Source organism: Uranotaenia lowii, chromosome 2 (assembly GCF_029784155.1).
Source record: "Uranotaenia lowii strain MFRU-FL chromosome 2, ASM2978415v1, whole genome shotgun sequence".
In the NCBI taxonomy this organism is placed as follows: Eukaryota; Metazoa; Arthropoda; class Insecta; order Diptera; family Culicidae; genus Uranotaenia; species Uranotaenia lowii.
This window is the reverse complement of record NC_073692.1, coordinates 96,449,729-96,463,184: the sequence shown is the minus strand read 5'-3', so window position 1 is coordinate 96,463,184 and position 13,456 is coordinate 96,449,729. Positions and strand designations below refer to the sequence as shown.

Here is a 13,456-nt window from a genome sequence, read left to right as displayed (position 1 = left end):
TAAGGTTCCGCTTGACAATAGCCCAGTGTTTTTCAATTGGGCGGAGCTCTGGCGTGTTAGGGGGGTTCTTGTCCTTGGGAACCACCTGCACGTTGTTGGAGGCGTACCACTCCATGGCCTTTTAACCGCAATGGCAAGATGCCAAATCCAGCCAAAACAGTACGGAACAACCGTGTTTCTTCAAGAAAGGCAGCAGACGTTTATTCAAACACTCTTTCACGTAAATTTCTTGGTTGACAGTCCCGGAAGCTATGAAAATGCTGCTTTTCAAGCCACAGGTACAGATGGCTTGCCAAACCAGATATTTCTTCGCGAACTTTGACAGTTTCATGTGCTTGAAAATATCTGCTACCTTTCCCCTTCCTTTTGTCGTATAAAACTCCTGTCCCGGAAGCTGCTTGTAGTCGGATTTGACGTAGGTTTCGTCGTCCATTACCACGCAGTCAAACTTCGTCAGCATCGTCGTGTGCAGCCTCCGGGATCGCGCTTTGGCCGTCGTATTTTGTTTATCATCGCGATTTGGAGTCACTACCTTCTTGTAAGTCGATAGTCCGGCTCGTTTTTCGGCTCGATGCACGGTTGGAGACGATACACTCAGCTTATTTGCGGCATCTCGGAGAGAGAGGTTAGGATTTCGCTTGAAACTACCGGCAACTATCTTTGTCGTCTCAGCGGCTTCCGGTTTTTGATTTCCCCCGATCCAGACTTCCTGGCTATCGACAAACGTTCCTTAAACACTTTAATTATATTTGTAACGGTTGATTTGGCAATTTTTAGCGATTTTGCCAGCTTTACGTGCGAGTAGCTCGGATTTTCGCGATGCGCGAGCGAAATTTTGATACGCTGCTCTTCTTCCTTGAACGACATTTTGACAACTGAAGAGTGATTTCCAAAATCAAAATAGGAGCTACATTCTACACACACACACACCTTCAAAATGAGGGGTGTTAATGTTTTATAAATGCAAAATTGAAAGAAATACGTGAAGTTGATATTGACCAAATTTTGACCGTATCACCCTTTAGGAATTATGTTCGTTAAGTTATGTTTTGAGACGGAATACTATATAAATAAAATAAATACTTCAAGTGCTGATTTAAATCAATGATGGAAAATTCACTTTAAAATTGTTTTAAATACGGTAAGTTTCTTTCTTTATGATTTATTAATACTGATTTTGCTCAAAACTCATGGTTCTCACTTTTTTTAAACATACATAGGTATCAAGGAAAAAAATAAAAAATCGAAATTTTATGAATTTCAGCGTGATTTTTCCTTGTGTGTACAATGCCGGCCATATCTAAGCCATCTTATGACATATTGCATTAGACTGAGTCGATTTGGGGACATTTTTGAATTTCTCAAAGCCTGGAGTCTAAAAAGCTTCGTTTTGGTTCAAAACTCATCCATGATTTTGGCAGAATTTTAAAGTAACGTTCACATGAGTAAATTTGAACTTTTAGGTTTGTATGGGAAAATTGAATATTTTGTGCTGAAAAATCACCATCATTTTTGTTTCTTCTGTGCCACCGAGCTTGCTAGTGGTTTTTGTGCCACTTTATAAATTCTCTCAAGGAAATTTTCCGCTGAACAACATTTTTGAAGACCGTAACTTCGTATCTTATTAGGCAAAAAAATTATTAGCTGTTGAATAGGAGTATGTCTTTTGGCATTGATAAACAATAAATTCAATTGTGTTCAAAGTTATAAGCCGTTGAATGGGAGTATGTAATTGTCGTTGAAAATCAATCAATTCAACTGACATCACTGCTTGTGGCTAATGAAGTACTGCTAGAAAAGTAGTAATGCAATACCTCGCAAGGTACGAGAAGTGATTTCAGTTAAATTGATTGGTTTTTCAATGCTAAAAGACATACTCCTATTCAACAGCTGAAAACTTTTTATCCTAATTAGATACAAGGCTACGGTCTTCGATAAAGTCGTTCAGCGGAAAATTTCCATTAAAGACCATTATTCTAAAACCTATTACCAAGCTAGGTTCCCCAGAAAAAAACAAAAATGATGTGGATTTTTCAAAACAAAATATTCAATTTTCTCGTACAAACAAGAAACTTCGTACTTGCTCATGTAACGTTATTGAAAAATTGTGCACAAAGTCTTGGATGAATTTCAATCCCAAACGAAGGCTTAGATAAATTAAAAAATTACCCAAAATCGACTCAGTCTACATGTTTGTTGTTAACATATTATTTCAGACTAACTGAATGAAAGCACTTAGAATGTTTGTTCTTTTCTTTCTAAATTTTCATCAAATAGTCCGGCCTCTGAATAAATCCTAGCAAATTAGTTTTGACCTTAGCTTCTTTATTTCACAAGTTATTGAACATCGCTATGGTTCATTTGATAGCCTATAAATTGTGGTTTATCTGTAGCATTTGTTATAAAAATATTAGGATAATTATTTCTAAAACCTCAACGAAAACTGAAAAAAAAGATAATGATAAAATTTTATTTATTTATAAAAAAAATGTTAAATAACGAATGTGATTCTCAACAATTTCAATTTCGGATTGAGTGTTTAAAAAACATGGAAAAATCAACTTCCACGAGTAGTATTTCAATGAATATAACAAATCAGGATACGAATAATGAATGCATTTTCAGAAAATTCCATGATTTTTTTCAATCAAAATTTAGAATATTTTATTTAATTCCGAAATTATTCATCGTATTAAATTTAAAAAAAAGTATTATTAACGTCGGATTAAGCGAGGGGCATTAGGGGCAGTTTTTTTTTTTTTTTTTTTTTGTTGGGTACCTATCACTTGTACCAGTTAGTTGATCTATTGTAATATGTCCCCTGATTAATTTATGCTTAGTCAAGGAAGATCACTTTCATATATTAGATAGTGTACCTATCTTGAAATTTAGCATTTTCGTAATCTGGTATAACCGCTCTTGTGAAGCTGTTCACCTTTTTAGGGCCAATTGAAAAAACTTCGGAGGGATCTAATATACCACAGCCAATAATTTTAATCCGTTTCGATATAAGGGAAGGACATTCGCAAAGAAGATGCTCTGACGATTCTTTCTCCATACTGCAGAAACGACACTCGTCAGAGTTTAATCTGCCAATTTTATTCATGTGATATCTGCATTCACAGTGACCTGTAACGAGGCCTGTAACGTTTTAAGGTCTTTCTTAGATAAGCTAAGAGCTATTTCTGATTTTTTAATACTTGGTTGGATAAATTTCTTAGCCTGTTTCCCTACAACAGAGTTTTTCCAATTGTTTGCAATTATACATTTTTCTTTATTTTACATTTCTAATATAAAATAGCATTTGGAAATACTGCAAAATGGTTCTGGTCCCTCAAGCGGAATAGAAGACCCTTCTAGGGGCAGTTTCCCTGGGCCAAAATTCAAGGAGGCTCCCCGAGAAAAAAAAATATTAGTTAGGCTCTAATTTATCATACTACCAAATACTATCAAACTATATCAAAAGTGCAAAATTGATGAGATCTTAAACTAGGGAGGGAGATCCAAAATATAAATTAATTCAGGATTTGTTACTCAGCGTATGTGTTACAAATTTTATTGGAAAAAAAATTCTCCAAGGCTCGATGGTATTACATATATTTTCAATTAAATTTTCCTCATACAAGTGACTTAAGAGCCAAACAAGTTTTACGTGCTTCCAACCTTTTTTCAAGAAAATGCGCTTCAAAGTTCTCTTTTTCTTCGTATTTATACATTTTTCAAAAAGTTGTCACTTTTGTTCGATCAAAAAAGTATGAAGAAAAAATTGTATAAATCTAAAAATATTACAAAACATAGTTTGAAACATGAAAAATCATTATGCATCAAAAACTAAAAATTTACCTATTTTGCCCTTAACCCTTTTAATTCTGAAGAATTCTGAAGATATGGGTTAAGCAAGTAGCGTTTCAAACCTTCAAGCTATCGGCAAAGCAAAAAATATTTACAAATTATAAGTTCTAAAAGGCATTTATAAAAAATCCTTTGATTATGAGAAACATTTCATATTTCACAGTTTTGAATTTGAAATTTATCAATAATTCGAATTTTTTTATTTTATTTTTTTTAAATTCAAGTACGGAGCTTGAGCCAGAGAATTTTAATATCTGCTAACAAATAACGAACACGGTCTTCTATTTTTCAATTTTCAAATTCATGTCTACCAACACTCAATATCCGAGTTTTGAAGTATGGTTCTGATCGTTTTCTCAGAGACAATATCATTGATTTGGTAGAATATAATAATGCCAATTACCTTTCCTAAACTTCATAGTGAGGATGAATATTTAATCAGGATTGATCTTTCAAGTTTTAATGAATGATTTGCAGTTTTACTTTGCATTTTATTAGGCAGAAATTTAACTTATTTTAAGCATAAATAAATAAAAACTTTTTACAACCTGCTACAGATATATCTAAAATTGAAATAAAATGGAGGTCCCTCTAGAAAAAATGTCCTAGGCTCCCCGACGGCTTAATCTGGCTCTGATTATAAATGAAATGTCAATTTCTGAATCACCAAATAGAATCTTATGTTCATAAACACTTGGCCTTTTTTATCGTAACAAAAAAAATACACAGCCAAAACGATGACAAATCAACGTTACACATATAAAAAATAAAAAAAAAATATTCAAAAAGAATAGAAAATTTCAAAAATTTCATCCTGAAAAAAAAACATTCAAATTTATTTAAAGTTTAGATCACATTTCAAATTAAAATGTAAAGTTCTCCAACTTTTATTCTCAAAACCAAAATCGAAAAGATTTGTATAAATTTGTCAACGGTGTTTTACTCTCAAAATATAAAAAATGGTCCTATTAAATCCCAATTAAATAAAATGTTGCATTTTTTTTGGAATCTCAGCATTTATTTCTGAAACTTTATCATTTCAAATCGAATGAACTGGTGATTTCAAACATATTTTTTTATGTTATTTGTCTTAAGTTATGTTATTTGTTCAAGTTCAAGTTTTCGCCTAGAAGCTCCATTAGCGGTGTGTGGAAACTTGAGTCTATCTACTTCCTGTTTTCGAACTAGTTCATTATTTTGGCAACGCAACGGAAAAAAACACCAATATAAATTTGTAGGTATTTTATGGCAACATATTTTTTGTGTGCTTTGGAAAAAAAAAATATATGAATAATCGCATAAATGATTCAAAACATTTAAATCTTAAAAGTAAAAAAAAAAACAATTTCAACAATTTAGGCACAATTTTCCCGTTTGTTTGGATAACGTGCCGCTATCAAGCCTACCCCTTTTCTGATTATTGAAAAAGCCGATAATAATGTTGAAACACAATTCAAATTTCTGTATCAAGAACTGTAAATCAGTGTTTCGAAAAAACAGAACAACACACCCTTATGCACAACTAAGGATTGGACGAATTTTGTATACTATCGGTAACAAAAAGTAGGGATGAAAAAGACTATTTCAGCGTTATTTTTAATTAGCGTAAAAATTATTTTACTTTACGACAGTACTTATCTAACAACATATTGTATTTAAATGTTTCTCAGATTTTTAGGTTTCATAAAGCATATCCTGTTTATCCAGCTTAAGAAAATGAACAGTTCATTTAATTTTCCTTTTTTAACCCTACGAAAATCCAAAAAAAAATATTTTTTTCGAAGTTTTCCCATAGAATTCTTGATTTTCTTTTTGAATGTTCACATTAGTAAGAACAGATAATGAAATATGGAAGATTTTGTTTTGGACTCCATTTAGATCAGATTACTTTAATTGAATTATGGTCATTCATGATGTTTTTATTATGCTCGAATGCTATCCTCCTCACGAAATACTCTTTACCTGTAGCATATCTTACAGATTATTTATTGATAGATGAGCTATAAATAAACATTATTTTCTTTGTTTCACTTCCAGATCGCCATTTCACCGTAGATGTTCAGTTCCAAAATGATAACAAGGTAAGTTTTGGGTGCACATTTCAACGAAATTAAATCCTATTTAGGGAAGCAAATTCCATCGAAATCTCAATAGCTTCCAATTTATACGCCCAAATCCATCGTCCCGGTGTTAATCCGTTCGTTTCGTTTGCATTTTTTTATGCTGCCTTCGATGACAGGGTGAAAAATTTAAAGGAGTTCCACTTCGTAAATCTGCCATCCTGGAGCTCGTTGTTGGCTCGATAAATATTATCTCTCCCTCCTCGGAGAGGTGCTGAAAATTCCTCGTCACAGATTCTCCGTCCCATCCGGAACATCCGGGAAGCCTGTCTGATGGCAGTTCCTATATAGTGGAGAGAACACTTTCGAAATAATCCTCTTCAGCTCAGTGTAACAATGTTTTCCTTTCACTCCGCTGGATTTATAGTTAATGCAAGGGAATGGCAGAGAAACAGAAACGGAGTGAGAAAAATCCTTTTTTTTCCGAAAGCTCAACAGTGGAAAGTCCTAAATACCAATCAGGGACATAAATCAAAAGTGGTTAATAAAATCCGCGCTGCTTTCGAAGGATTTCCGCTATATTTTTTCCTCTGTTGTTGGTTCTGCAGCTGCCATGCAATTTTAAAATAGTGCTGCAAGCAGCATAAATTGAACACTGTTTTCTTTCGTTTCGCGGAAATTCAAACAAGAAGCTGGATGGAGTGCAAATGTGTTGACTTTTTCATTGAATTATGTTATTGCAAAATGAGGCTAACGATAAAATACGCTCTTGACGGGCGAAAACGAAATTCAATTTTTGCTACCTTTAAAAAATTATTTCTACGCTGAGAGAACGATCACAAGACGATAACCTTGCACTTCTAGAGCATCTTGAATCAAGACAATTATAGCTCCCACGCAGTTCTCAGCAGAATTATTTTCATTGAACCATAGAATCATTTCAATTCATCTAAAATCTAACGCCTAATGTTGTCTTGAGAGACGAAGCACTTCCATGAACAAACAAAACCCACCCATTTGCTAATAGGCCTACGTTCAAGATTCAATTCTGATGGTAAGCTACCTGATGCTTCAAAGACGCATCCGTATCATCTAAATCACTGACTATTAGGATATATTGACAGTTCTACACGAACACTACCTTAGTAGGAAGCCTCAGCCCTAACCTCAAACCATGGGAGAACATAATCGATTTTTGAGAAGGGCGCACAATAAACGCGATTTTCCGATACTTATATCGACAAATTCGCCCTGTGCAAAAGTGATACACAGATGTTCGTGTATTGATTTTTTTGGGTGTTCAGGGCTGCCAAGTGCATTGATATTTGGAAAACGATTATATTTTTTTGATTGAATTTTTATTAAAAAACGTTTTTATGAGTACTGATTTCTATTCGAACGTGAAAATAAACGCAACATTTAACTGAACGAAATAACAACTGTCTGTATCGCACACTTAAACGATGTAGCGAATTATGTGTATATGTTTGAAATAATCAATGCATGCAAGCTATTATTTTCACAGTCAACGTAAACAAGGCTTTCATTAATTTACTTTTTTTTTTTGTAACAGTGAATGATTTTGCATTCGTTTAGAAATTAAAAACAACTGTTTTTAATCTACCAAGCAGTACATGAAAATATATTTCAGATGTTTAAAATTCACCTTGAAAATTCATTAGCAAAAGATAGTTTATCTTCATCTATTTAGGGTCGCCCCATAATGCATAATGAATTCAAACGTTTATCTTTAGATAGTTAAAAAAAATAATCAATTCAAAAAATTTATTATTTGTTTGAAACAAAGAAATACTGATTTTAGTAATGAACCTAGCATCACTAGTGAGGCCGCCAGCACATCAAAGTTTGAGGTTATGGCTGAGGCCAATTTTTCGCCAATACTATCGTCCGTATATACCCTTATACTGTACGTAGCATAGAAGTACCTGATTTTAAAGTCAATGGCGATCCATCATTGCCTCCCACGAACCAAAACACAACTGCAACAGAATTATTGCACTTTGGCGGATGAATGGGTCGATTGGAAAAGATGGGCTTGGAAGAAGAGACTTAAGACGTTACTAATACACTACTTACAGGTGGGTACGGCACAAGGTCAGTGGCAAAAGTTGGAGGCAACTTAGTTGGGATTGGTTTGATTATTTTACCTACGTTCAAAAAAGATTTTTAACTGATTGCGTCTTAAATGTTGAAAAAACATAAATGAACCGTTCGCCAATTGACAATTCATGGTCAAAAAAAATCTTTGGTTTAGAGTAGCCCTGATCAATGCGTATTAAATGTGATAAATTCAACTACAGCCATAAAAGACATTTTTTTAAGTACACACAAAATTTAAATGGGAGAGGTGAGTATCGTGAGCCATGGCGAAACGTGGGAAACTCTAAATATCTCGAATGTGCGTTGAGACAAAAACTTGATCCAATTGTTAACAAAAAAATTTAGAAAATGGAAAAGATGGACAAAATTGACTTTGTTGACAAGATTGACAATATTTCAAATGTCAATTTTAACAATTTTATCGATTTTCTTAAATATTCTTAAATTCGTTAATTTTCTAAATTGTATCAATTATGTTAGTTTAGGATTGTCATCCGTCTCGCAAAAGCGAGCGCTTTTTTTACAAATCATTTTTGAAAGACTCAACCTTTTCTAATTCTACCACTACAAAACAGTTTGTCCGTGCTTGATGTAAGCGTTTCTTATTAAATCTCTCTTTGACCATTTCAAGCTCCTGTCTTTTTTTTTCTAATCCTCTTTAATTCATTTATGATTTTTAAAACTAGAAATGTTATTACTTAAAGACCATGACATTCACAGAAAAGGCTGTAAAAAATCAATCAGGTAACTCTTTTATAAAATTTCACTGACTTACACTGTAAAAACCTAAATTAAGCCTCAAATTAAATTCACTGTACAATGGGGAAAAAAGTGTATAAACCGCGAAGAAATTCAATATCTTCCTTCCTACTCACGCAAATCTATGAAAAAAAAAACCTTTCCTTTAATGAAAATGTCCGGAAAATCGATTGGACGTAGTTTCAGAGGCCGCACGAGCTTACAAACAGAGTAATGATGCCTTTTTAACCCCTAATTCTCCTATATTTTGTAAACATTCCTGAAAATAACTTATGAAGAATGTTGGTTAATCGCCGCGATGTTTTGTTGTTGAATTTTATCGACGTTTTACGGCGAGTTTTACAAATTCAAAACGTTTTTTCACCATTTGTCCAGACGTTTCGCGCTACTGTGGTATTCGCTCCTCTTCAGTGGACGAAATTACTGGCTTTCGTCTATACTAATTTGTTCTGGCTGGTTGAGCCAGAACAAATTAGTATTGAGGGTAAACAGACATTACTCTCGTTTCCAATGCGGGCAGTGGCTCAAATGAGCTTCGTTAGATATCTCGGAAAAAATCACACAAGATACGTACCTTTTGGTTCAAAATTTTCGAGTCCGAATAAGCTTTTTTTCTGAAATAATTTAAAAATGTAGGGGAATTGAGGAACAGCTATAAATCCATTTTCCGAAACGTGCGTGGCTCAAATAGCAAACATTGGATTCCTCGGGAAAAAAAAATAAGATAAGTTTAATTTGGTTCAAAATTTTCAGGTCCAAACATGCTTTTTCTGACTATTTGAAAAATGCAAGGGAATTGAGGGTAAAACAGCGGTGGCTCAAACAGACGTCGCACACAGGAGTATTTCACCCAAAAACCTGGCCAGAACTCAAAATTTAAATTCCATTGGTTACTTTTATGTCAATGTTAATTTGATTCTTGAATAAATTTAGCACCATGTACCAGTCAGTTTTTTGACATCTAATTTGTTTATAAGCTGTTGCAGCTGTCGAAACTTTAGTATTTTTACGAGATAGAATTTTTCTACAAATCGTTGAATCAGCGCGACTACGTCATATCAATGAATAAAACTTTCTTTAGTGACTAAAAATGAAAATTTTTAAATGGAAAACTTCAATGGAGGTATGTTTAATAATTTTAAGTATTATAGACAAAATTCGATGACTATAGAGACAGTAAGCAGTGCTTTGAAAATTCTTCTATTTATTTTTTGTTTTAAACGTTGATTTTTTTTACAAATTAGTGTTTTTGTTAATGTTCCCAGCAAGTCCCGGCAAAATGTTTGATATCATTAGAAAATTGATAACTTCAATAATCATGTGCAAAAGAAAAAACTCGCGCAAACTCGCGCATTTTTGATATTTTTTAGTTTGAAGTTTAAAAATATTGATAGATTTTTTTCACAAAAAAGTCACCTAAGGCTTCGTTTATTTTAAATTAAAGCTCAGTAAAATTAATTTTTTTTTCGAATATTTTCAAATGTTATTTAACTTTCGAAAACAAATAAAAAAAAAACAAGATTTTTTGAATTTTACAACTTTTCTAACCTGGAATATCTATCATGTCATATAAATGTTAGAAAATTTCTAATAGAAATTTATGAAAAATTACGAAAACGGTAAAAAATATTTTAAATGATCTTAAAAACGTTTGATAAGTCAAAATAAACTATTTAATTGATTTCAAAACTAAAAAATACTTTTGGCCAACTTTTTCTTCTACGTACTCCTGTGTGCGTCGTTGAATTAAAAAAAAATACGCAAAATAATCCCAGTTTTTTCTAAATGTTCAAGTCCGAACATGCTTTTTTCTGAAATACCGTCAACTGGGGCAACATGCAACACTTTTCAACTTCAATGGCTTCTAAAATCTCAATGCCCACAGATAGTTTTAAGGTTGATGGGACACCAAATTGGTGTAGTTAGAAAAATTATTGGTTTGACCAGTTATTTTAAAATTTCCAAAAACATGCGAATTTTACCCTACTAAGAAAAAGAGGTAAGTTGCAACAAAATCTGTTATTAATGAAAAATCTAATGAAAAAGTTTGAAAATTTATAGTTTTTGACAAACACCCTCCATTGGATTCCTCAGAAAAAATTGCGCAAGATAGGTCTGTTTCTATGTCTAATTTTCAAGTCTAAATAAGATTTTTTTTTCTGAATTGTGTTCAAAATATAAGAGAATTAGGGGTTAAAAAGGCACTATAACTCCGTTTGTAAGCTCGTGCGGCCTCTGAAACTGCGTCCAATAGATTTTCTGGACATTTTCACTAAAGGAAAATACTTTTTTTGTGGATTTGTTTCATAAAGGAAGGATGATATTGAATTTATTCTTTGTACACTGTTTTCCCCATTGTGCATTGGTTCAACACAGAACATATAAAGTCATTACTTTTTTTTTCGCTTAAAATTAGCATCAGTTTTAAAAAGTTTGTTTAAGACAAAATAAAATATTATTTATAGTTGTAGCATTAAAGGTTGCCAGAATATTTTACAGGCATATCCGGACTGGGTGAATCCGAGCAACTTTATCTAAAAACCTGGCAAAATCCGAGTATCTGATTTCAAAATTGTTTACCCGAATTCCGGACAATATCCGGACAAATTTCAGAAATCCGGACAAATTTGGCTAGTGAAGTAGACAATGTGCAACTCGAGACCCCATACACCCAACCTTCGGGTAGTGGTCATATCACCTCTTGTCTGCAACTCCGATTCTCTACCTCCCCGTGGTACTAGCTGGGGTGCGAGCAACCTTAGCGGAGATCGGGTACCCAACCCCGGTGGATGCATTGGTCGCATGCAGAATGAGTTAGGGGGCTTCGTACGCGTCTGTTCTCCATGTTAGGGGCGGCGTGCGGAGTGCAACAACGTCCTGGTGGTGTTCGGGACCCAAAACAGCAACATCACGACGGTCCTCCTGCGAAATAGTGGGGTTAGCTGCGGGCCTTGCGAGCCTGTGACTACTAAAAAACATAAGCAACGAATAACGAACAACAAATTTCGGATGGAAATCGGCAAAGACCCACGCGACGAAAAGGGACTAGCGATTGGAAACTTGGAACATGGAACTGCCGATCTCTAAATTTTGTGGGCAGTACCCACGTGCTCTCCAACGAATTGAAGAGCCGCAAATTCGACATCGTAGCGCTGCAGGAGGTATGCTGGAAGGGCTCCACGGTACGAACGTATCCAGATGGTCGTGCCATCTACCAGAGCTGCGGCAACACACACGAGCTTGGAACAGCTTTTATAGTGATGGGAAAGATGCAAAAGCGCGTGATCGGGTGGTGGCCGATCAACTCACGAATGTGCCGGTTGAGAATCAAGGGCCGGTTCTTCAACATCAGCATCATCAACGTGCACAGCCCTCACCTCGGAAGTACCGGTGACGACAAAGACGAATTCTACGCGCAGCTGGAGCGTGAATACGACCGTTGCCCAAAACATGATATCAAGATCGTCATCGGGGATTTCAATGCTCAGGTCGGCCAGGAGGAGGAATTTAAACCGACAATTGGAAGGTTCAGCGCGCACCAGCTGACCAACGAAAACGGCCTCAGACTCATTGATTTCGCCGCCTCCAAACGAATGGCCGTACGTAGTACCTTTTTTCAGCACCGCCTCCCACACAAGTACACCTGGAGATCACCGTACCAAACTCAATCACAGATCGACCACGTTTTGATCGACAGCCGGCACTTTTCGGACATCATCGACGTCAGATCCTGTCGGGGCGCCAACATCGAGTCGGACCATTATCTGGTGATGGTGAAGATGCGCCCAAAACTCTCCGTAGTGAACAACACGCGAAACCGGCGCCCGCCTCGGTTAAATATCGCGCGACTGAAGCAACCTGAGGTCGCAGCAGACTACGCGCAATCGGTCGAAGCAGCGCTGCCGGCAGAGGGCGAGCTTGACGAAGCCCCTCTCGAGGACTGTTGGGATACCATCAAAACAGCCATCAACAGTGCTGCGGAGAACGTCATCGGTTATGTGGAGCGATCTCGACGGAACGACTGGTTCGACGAGGAGTGTAGGAGGGTGATGGACGAAGAGAATGCCGCGCGGGCGGCAGTAGTGCAAAGAGGCACCCGTCGAAATGTGGAAAATCACCGACAGCGGAAGAGGCAGCGAGTCCGACTTTTCCAGGAGAAAAAGCGCCGCCTGGAGGAGGAGGAACTCGAGGAGCTGGAGCAGCTGCATCGTTCCCAAGAAACACGAAAGTTCTATCAGAAACTCAACGCATCCCGCAAAGGCTTCGTGCCGCAAGCCGAAATGTGCCGGGATAAGGACGGGGGTATCCTGACGGACAATCGTGAGGTGATCAAAAGATGGAAGCAGCACTTCGATGAACACCTGAACGGCGCACATGCAGGAGATCAAGACGGTGGGGGAAGGTACATCGCCGGCGTAGCCAACGACGAAGAGGAGCCACTCCCAACGATGAGTGAAGTTAAGGAAGCCATTCGCCAGCTGAATAGAAACAAGTCGGCTGGGAAGGATGGCATCGCAGCTGAACTCATCAAAATGGGCCCGGACAGGTTGGCCGATTGCCTACACCGGTTGATAGTCCGGATCTGGGACATAGAACAGCTACCGGAGGAGTGGAAGGAGGGGGTAATATGCCCCATCTACAAGAAGGGCGACAAATTGGACTGT

At 36.2% G+C, this 13,456-nt stretch overlaps 1 protein-coding gene across 6 annotated transcripts in view; it reads left to right on the top strand.

Moving 5' to 3' along the window:
- LOC129745835 (vasorin) overlaps nt 1–13,456 on the top strand; it is a 596,253-nt gene that overhangs the window by 434,535 nt on the left and 148,262 nt on the right. For all 6 annotated transcript variants that reach the window (XM_055739197.1, XM_055739194.1, XM_055739196.1 and 3 more), the window contains one exon: nt 5,890–5,933. The gene's annotated coding sequence lies outside the window, so the exon portion shown is untranslated. The remainder of the gene's footprint in view (nt 1–5,889; nt 5,934–13,456) is intronic.